This window comes from Dermacentor albipictus, chromosome 10 (assembly GCF_038994185.2).
Source record: "Dermacentor albipictus isolate Rhodes 1998 colony chromosome 10, USDA_Dalb.pri_finalv2, whole genome shotgun sequence".
Classification (NCBI taxonomy): Eukaryota; Metazoa; Arthropoda; class Arachnida; order Ixodida; family Ixodidae; genus Dermacentor; species Dermacentor albipictus.
The window spans coordinates 12,406,394-12,414,992 of record NC_091830.1 but is presented as its reverse complement, the minus strand read 5'-3'; the positions used below and the strand labels follow the sequence as shown (position 1 = coordinate 12,414,992).

The window sequence follows — 8,599 nt, the reverse complement described above, 5'->3', positions numbered from 1 at the left end:
TGCGCAGAGTGGTTCACGTATGCGCAGACGTCATTACTTGTGGCCGTTAAGTTACCCTTTTCACCGCAATAAAACAGCTGGTAAGTGTGCGCTTGAGTAGTGTAATTCACCGTGTTCGTTTGTACGCTTTATCTTTAACGCTCCGATGGCAGTAATTCCGAGAGGTTAATTCACTGGCTCGCGCGGAGACTGGGGCTACCTCCGGCCCAAAGTTTCGCTCTTCCAGCAACAGGCGTTTTCAACCGCGCCTCGTTAAATCCCTTAAACTTCGTAAAGTAGCGACACTCTACCCCTCCGCCTTCACTCCTCCTCGCTTCTTCTCCCTTTCACACTCTCTCTTTGACCGTGGCGCCGCCTACACTGCTCGAGCGTAGCAACGGCGCCAACATGCGCTCCTCGCCACTCCGTAGACGCTTCTCGAGCAAAAATGGCGCTGATGCACGGCGCGAGGGCCCACGTGATGCTATTAGGCCAATAGCGACGCGGCGTCGGCCTCAGCCAGGCGCGCGAGGAGGAGGCGGCATTCTTCAAAACGTGGCGCTACTTTACGAAGTATAAGGGACTTTACGCCTCGAAGAGGAGGCTATAGTGCAACCGTTTCTCTGCACGGCGGCCCCGCTTTGGTTTGAATGATTGCTCACAAATAATAGGTGGTGCTGCTATACTGTCGAACTTTTTTTTTTGTCGCTGCTCGCTCGTACTGGTGCTGTGTAGTCGAGTTCGCTCGGCGAATGCCTGCTGCGAGCAGGACTCGCTCACTTCCGGAACGCGTGTCAGAGAGTAACAAGGTCACATACCGAACCGGAAATACAACAAACCGGAAGTGCAATGTGAAGGAGGAGAACACCGCGTTAGCATTCAGCCAACGGGTACTTCCGGGGTCGGAGTTAGAACCTGGCATCCTTAATACATATACCAAATATATCTTTCTTTTTTTTTCGTCTTGAACGGTCGGCCTCGTCAAACATCTCTTCTATAACGTTCGACATAAATGCAAGGTCAGCTTTGTTCCTTGAACGGGAAATTGTAATATTGGAGGGTCACTGTTAGGGAGGCATGCTCCCCTTTATAATGCACCGCCTTGTACACGCGCAAAAGAAAGGGAAAAAAGGGAGGGGACATTCGGGAGGGCCACAGAGTAATCGCGCATCGCTCGATGTTTAAGCTAGCTGGCCCACTGAGTTTGCAAATGGGGAAAATTGGGCAAGGGTTATAGACAGGGATGAGGTGTGGCCCGAGGACGTGTCCTGTACGTCTCGTTCCCCAATAATTTGCGCTGCTTCCTAACACTCTGAACACGCAGAGCCTGGCTTTTTGTAGACTTGTATTGCAGTAACGCCCAAGCCAACGCCAAATCCTTGATCAACGCGAAGAAAGCAGTCTGACGCACTCTCCCATTTAGTGAAAACGAAAGGAACGGAAATCTGAATTGCCGTGCAACACACGGATGTTCACGAATAACGTGTCCCTGCTGTAAGGCTAGCAGTTATTTACATCGTCGCATTAAGGAATAAGTATTGTGTCTGCTGTGGTGGCTGCAATGTGGTTTACGTGGCGTACAAACGCTTTTACGTCGCTGGTGTCGATCACGTGACCGTTCGTAAGTGTGAAATTGTACAGAATATTGCGCAGTTTTCTTCTTTTTTTTTCCAAGGAAGCTGCGACTGTTTCTTTCGAATTGTTTTTGTTTGTTTGTTCAGTGTCTATTTTTCTCCCAACTGAAGGAACAACAAGAAACATGCTACAAAAAAAAAAGTAAGAACAAGCGCGAAGCAATTGTACACTGCATGCCAAACATTGTCACATGTACTTGTGGGAACGGTGGAAGACACAAAAAAAAAATGACTGTGTACAAGACCTGTGGTTTGGTGAACAGTTCAACCTAGTCAAGTGAAGATTTGCACCGTTATGGAAGAAAATGGTGTTTTGATAATTATATATATATATAAATATATACTTAATAAACAGCTTGTGAAATTTATTGGTGTACTTTTATCTGTCTCTTTCATAAAAGGAAGCTTGGCCACGTATGGAGGTACGTTCGTACAAAAAAATACGGTTAATCTTATCTAACTTAAATGAGGTGTACAGTAATGATCCTCATTGGTCGTTGGTTTGCTGAGCTATATGCGCACTAGAAACTTCGTACCAGCGTGTCAGTGAACCAATTATGGGCTCAAAGGTAAGTTTCCCGCCCTGAAACCAGGTATCAAACTAAGCTTATAAAAAATTATACGTTGGGCTTTGTAAGGTTAAATAGTTTTAGCGGTAACTTTTTAAGATAAAAATGAGCTAGCACGATAATTATCTCAATATGTAATTAGTTTGCTGAGTTATCCCCAATGAAACTTAAGCCTAAGTTTGACATGCTGGCGTCAGCTGTATGAAAGTATGAAACTCAGCTTATAAAAAATTGACTTTGTGAGTTTAAATACCTTTTAGAGTGACTGCACTCCTCTCGAACTAGTACTTTCGGCTGATTATCGTTTGCTACTCCAATTGTATCTCGCACTCATTTCGTAACACTCAGAAAAAAAAAAGAATTCTCGAGTTCTACGTCCCAGAACCACGATCTGATCATGAGGCACGCCGTAGTGAAGGTCTCCCGATTAATTTTGACCACCTGGGGTTTTTTTAACGTGTACCTAAATCTAAGTACACGGGTGTTTTTACATTTCGCCTCCATCGAAACTCGGGCGACGTAGCTGGGAGTGAACCAGAAGCTCAGCATCCCGCAATAATATTCTTTCAAATAATGCCTTCGAATTTATTGCGAGGCTATACGCTGAACTTTCTTTCTTTCTTTATTGTTTGTTTCACGGATTCTCTCCGTGTAGGGGGCAGAGGTAAAGGCAAAATGCCTGACAGAGCCTCTGCGCCCCTACAGTTCAAGGCAGCATGACATATCATTCACATACATATTTGTCGAACATATCTTTTACAGCACACACATTGAGAAGCAGCTTTGACCAACTGTGATTGTATGTCTGTGCTCCTTTCTTTATCTTTACTTTGTTATCACTCTACCTCCCCCTCCCCTCTTTCCCCAGCGTAGGGTAGCAAACCGGATCTTCCCCTCTGGTTAACCTCCCTGCCTTTCCCCTTTCCTCTATCTCTCTCTTGAGAAGCAGCTGATTCTGCGAGGCGCTGAAGCTTTTACAATGTTACTAGTTAAGAGGATGCCAACGACTATTGAAACAAAATTTTGAACCTTTCAGTTCTTTTTTTGCGTAAAATGAAGTTCCTAAAAAAACTTTTTAAAAATTCTGGCAAGACTCAGAGAGCCCCAGATGTTGTCATAGCTCTTCTACAGCCAGTTTCGGTTTCGTTTCCGGTGGGGGTGACTGTGCCTTGACGTCGTGAAGCAGAAGTTGATCACGTGTTATGGGAGGGCCTTGGCATCCACGGCGTTGGCTGTTCTTTATGTTTATAAGCTATCTGACAACGCTGTCACGGAGGTAAGCTCGACAGTACGTTTGTTGATCCGAGCAGGAGTGATCGCTTTGAGGGAGTTCAGTCTGCCCTAGTAGGCATGATCCATCCCACTCACACCAGTGCTCATCGGGAGTTATAGATAGGGCTTTACAAGCGCGTAACTTGTTGCAAGAGTTTGGCGGTTGCTCGGATACACGGCGCCCCCGCGTTCCACCCGTAGGGTGCAGAAATGGCCTGAAAAAGTTCGGGCAGCGAGACAGAACAATCCCCCGCCCATCCCCTCTGAGCACGAGAGAACGCGTCCGTCTCCATAGGGCGCGCAAGAGATTGAGGCAGGAGCACCGACCATCTACGAGAGCGGCGGGCTTGAGCGGTGCAGGGTAGTCTCGGGTGGTGCCACCAGCAGGCGCGTCTGCGACTACAATTGGAGCAGACGATACGGCCAGCACACCAGCATCTACCCGGGCCACCTCAGCCGTCCGAGTCGGCGCTGCACAGCCCTACCCCATCGCCACCACCTCCGAGTAACTTTAAACCTCGGAGCGTTAAAAACGAAGGGGCCCCACTGCCACCAACAGGGGCGTCTGGAGCAGAAATGGAGACCACTGAACATAACGAACATATAGTGCTGAGATGCACAGCCCTTCGCCCGACCCAGGCAGGGGGAACAGAGGCAGATATGGAAGGGGCATTAGGTTTTCCCGGGGAACGAGGGCAAATAGATGAGAAAAGAGTGGCAGTAACGAAGGGGAGGCTAGAGGATTGGTGGAGGAAGTCAAGGGATAGATAATAACATAAATCGGGGACAAAATGTTTCCTCTACTGTTTTAGATAGTTATCTTGGGGGGGGGGAGGGGAGTAAAAACTAGGTTGGGCAAAAAAAGAATAATAATAAAATAGGAGGGGGGGGGGGGACAAAAGGCTAGGTGGCGCCAGCCGCCGCCCGTTACAAAGGGTATAGCCGCCATCCATCCATCCATCCATGCAATTGGAGCAGACGACGCGACCAGCATCCACCCGAGCCGGCGCTGCACAGCCCTACCCCATGGCCACTACCTTGGAGTAACTAACCTCGTAGCGTTCGAAACGAAGGGCGCCACTACGAATGTGCAGCGAGCGCGATTGCAAGAATAGACCGTGGGACAGCAACTAAAGCTTCGTAGTGCGTGAGCAAATGCGAGTTTTGTATTTGGTTACGTCATTTCTGTACCCGCTCCTAGTGACCACACATCACAAGACGGTCCACTTTACCCCAGGGCTACTGAGTCTTCGAACACTCTACCCGATCAAAAAATAACGTCCGCTCTGGTCCGTGGAACAGCAAATAAAGCTTCGTAGTGCGTGAACAAATCCGAGTTTTGTATATCGTTACGTCGTTACTGCCCGCGCTCCTATGACCGACCTCACACCACAAAACGGTCCTTCTTACACAGGGCAACGAAGCCTTCGCATAGAATACTACACAGCATGCAAAGCGCTGTAAATGATGTACGAAGCATGCATGCAATTGGCACGACACATAACCCCTCACCGCCATGATATTCGAATGGTCATCTATGACACCGCCTTAAATTCCTTATTACACGAATTCTTTCTTTGGCATTCTTTAAAAATGTACCCGGCCACTCAGACTGGGTCACCGCCCTCCCTTCGGCCACACGAGCCGAAGGGAACGGTCATCAATGGCAGGAACCCGGGTCGGAACCCTGACTTCCGATGCCGGCTTCGCGCTCAGGCGGAGACCCTCGACTCCTCATCGTGGTCGAGTGTGTTCCGAGATCGCGGATGCGTCTCGGCGATCGTACTATAGAAATGATCCTATGAAGCACGATCTTAACCCACACCCCTCAGTCGACAGCACCCCACCTAAACTATGCGACCACGTTGCACAAGTTTTGAAGCTTTTTCTTCTCAAGAACAATGTAATTTTTCACAAGATCTGCGTGAATATCTCTGAATTTCACATTACTCCGTCATCGGTAGCACATGTCTTTTATCCTCAGTAATGCTTCTAGAAAGAGTTACTTAAAATGTTTCGCAAACGGTGAAACCAACCTTGCGCGCGACGCTCTCTACAAGTCGAGATTGAAATGGCGGTGGTATATCGCCGAAGCAACGACGGTCGTAAACAAAAACTCTTCCGTCTAAAGTCCGAGAGTTGTTGGGATACTTCGTTCTTGCCTATTTTTTCCCAAGCGTGAAGTGAAAATCTGGCACCGAGAGCTGAGAACGCAGTCTTACGAACTTCGGTTTCGTTGGCGGGTATATCGATGCCCGTCGCAGTAGTTATTAGTCCCCTTCGGTGTCAAGCGACGACGTTTGGACGCAACCTGCGGTTAGTCGAAACGTTTGCCCACCTAATTATGTTGCACGACGCATGAAGCATAGCTATTGCGAACGTGCCTCAAAAAACCAACGCGCAAAATGTTGCAGCAGGCAGCAATGCGACTACGCGAATTCCATGGCCTGTTAACTCGCTCTGGACGTCCTGCCTCCGTGGCGCAATCGGCTAGCGCGTTCGGCTGTTAACCGAAAGGTTGGAGGTTCGAGCCCTCCCGGGGGCGGCAGGAACTTTTTTTTTTTAGTAATCTTAATATTTCTACTTAAACATCATGTGCAGCTCGCACTTCTGCTGTTTATCCTCGACGCTCTTTTACAAGTGAGCCTTGTGTTCTGTTCGAGCTTTGTGGGACTGGAAAAAAGGTTCTGTACTCTCCGTACCTTCGTCTGTCTTTTTTTTCTCTCATTTTTGACGCGTCTGCAACAGCACATACCGCTGTTACGCAAACTATTAAAGAAGTATTAAAGCTTAAAAAGCATGTAAGAACCTAAACGGGTGGTTGTACGCCACGCCTGACGTGCCCATAACCACTGATATGCGTCAGCTGAATGTTTAGTTTCGCGGCGATGCCTTTGCGCGATAGAACACGAGTGGTAGTTAGGAAATGAAGCAGGTCACTGACCAAGGCCAAAATCAAAATAAAATGACGCTTCGGAATCCGTATACGGATCCCTTGTTCACAATGGAATATGTCGGCTATGTACAAGGTTATTAAATAGCGTTCAGCACACGACGCAAAGTTTGGGAGTACACGAGTTTTAGAGTGCCGGACGATCTATTGATCCTCTTATTTGTCGTTTGAATTATTATAGTGATTCGAGATTGGGCCTCGTTGTCTAGTTTTTCTCTGTGGCCACGATACGCGCATTGTCCCAGTTCATCTCGTGACATGTCCCAGTTTACCTCGTGACATTTAGACCTTGGACAGTGACCCGTTTCATTTCCTAACAATGCTTTTACCTGACCAGACGGCATTCCGTCGAACTACTCAAAACATGTCAGGGTCCTACATATTTCGCTGCGCCTGCTTGAAAAAAGATTTTGCGCTCACCGCTGCACTGTCCTTGCTCAAATTTTGCAGAAAGATCGCATTTTGGAGTCTAGATTGTTTAGTATAGCACTTGGCATAGTTATTGGCCTGGTTTTAAAGAAATGAGTGCGAATTTGCCTGCACTAATGGGAATGCGAGCTTAAACTTGTTTTGCCATCTGCCGGCAGCTGCAGAAAGCGACGCTTCAGGGATGGCTGCCACGTGTTGCTCTCTCCTGGAACCATGCCTGGAACGCGCTGAAGCGCTTCCTGAAATGCTACTTTCTGCAGCTGCCGGTAGGCGGCAATACAAGTTTAAGCTTGCGCCATTGGTAGAGCAACTCGCATTCCCGTAAGTGCACGTTAATTTGCACTTTTGCCTTAAAAATCAGGCGATTAACTGTGCCAAGTGTTATGCTAAATGACGTAGACTCCAAAATGCGATATTTCTGTAAAATTTGAGCTAGGCGAATGGAGCGGTGGGCGTAAAATGCTTTTTCGAACAGGCGCAGCGAAATATGCAGAACCCTGCACAGTACGTGTTGCAAAGCTAACACTCGTTCGTGGACGCGCGTATATCCACAAAACACGCGTGTCCGTTATTGGTCGTCATGTGCGTTGCAGAACAGAACCTCAATATACTGGCGCTCTTTTTGTTTATCGCATGACCGTGAATTACGACTCCTCTGCAGCGTATATGTAATAGGCCGCACATATTACATATATCCTGCACCGCGCGAAATTTCAACACTTAAATATATGTATCGCTACAAGACATTTATTCTGGGTCTTTGCGCGCGACCCAGTGGTCCCATCTGTTGCTGGGACGGGAAGATCGCTCCTCAACCCAACCTCCTCGTGGCCGCTGTTTGTTCCCGTAGGATGTAGGTAGCAGCACCTTAGCATACAGGTTCACTTAATTCAATTCACAGAATATCTTCGACCTCCGGCATCGCTGCAAATAGTCGTGCGATTCCTTTACCTTTAGAAGAGAGACCACTGATCTAGCTGTTCAGGCCACCGTGGTTAAGACTTAACTAATAGGAGAAACAACTAAATACTGTAGTATTACTCAAAGCTAGTACGTACGTACTCACACCTACACCTGAAATATGCGTGTTTTTGCGTTTTTAGTGCGGTAGCAATGGTTTTAGTAAACAAAATGAACTGCCCAGAGCTCTATGCATTATTAAGTACGCACATAAAAAAGAGTGCGTAACTGTCTGCACTAGCTGCCAGTGCCACGCAAGAACACGTATAATTTAGGAAGTTATGAATGCATATATACTGTGAGTAATCACTGTTCAGTATTTAGTAGTTTCTCGTAATTAAGTCAAACTCGGTGGTCTGAACTACAGTGAACTAGAATTGTAGTCTGAACATAACGTTTCTGAATTGAACTATGGGACCGATATACATATTTAAACACTACGGAAAGCCGAGAACTGCCCAGTCTGCCGTTCTACTTCAGAACCGAGATGTCGACTGAGACTCGTAAGTGAAAAAAACAAAAGAGAGCACTGCTACTTTCTCCCATAGTGCCGTTGTCAGATAGTGTCAGTTAGTCTCACGCAGCGGCAAAAGGAAACGCCCAGAAGGTGGAATCGAACCACTCTGACGTCAATCAGCTACGGGTTTGAAGCCCGCACCCCGGACCACCGAGGCTCGTCTGGGCATACATCGTTAATTTGATCTGTCTTATATACCCATAATACACAAACGCACCAACGGTACTGGTGGTTCTCTCGGTTAATACAAAATTTGAAGCTAAGCTCAAGATTTGAGGTAAATCAA

General features: G+C 47.3%; 3 non-coding genes across 3 annotated transcripts; 1 reads left to right on the top strand and 2 right to left on the bottom strand.

Annotated features, from left to right (window-relative positions):
* Positions 1-5,056: 5,056 nt before the first annotated feature.
* On the bottom strand, positions 5,057-5,270 carry LOC139051108 (small nucleolar RNA U3). Its single transcript, XR_011509238.1, has one exon. It is a non-coding gene; the product is annotated as a small nucleolar RNA U3 (small nucleolar RNA).
* Positions 5,271-5,925: 655 nt separating this feature from the next.
* TRNAN-GUU (transfer RNA asparagine (anticodon GUU)) lies at positions 5,926-5,999 on the top strand. The gene has a single exon. It is a non-coding gene; the product is annotated as a tRNA-Asn (tRNA).
* Positions 6,000-8,393: 2,394 nt separating this feature from the next.
* TRNASTOP-UCA (transfer RNA opal suppressor (anticodon UCA)) lies at positions 8,394-8,480 on the bottom strand. The gene has a single exon. It is a non-coding gene; the product is annotated as a tRNA-Sec (tRNA).
* Positions 8,481-8,599: the final 119 nt, after the last annotated feature.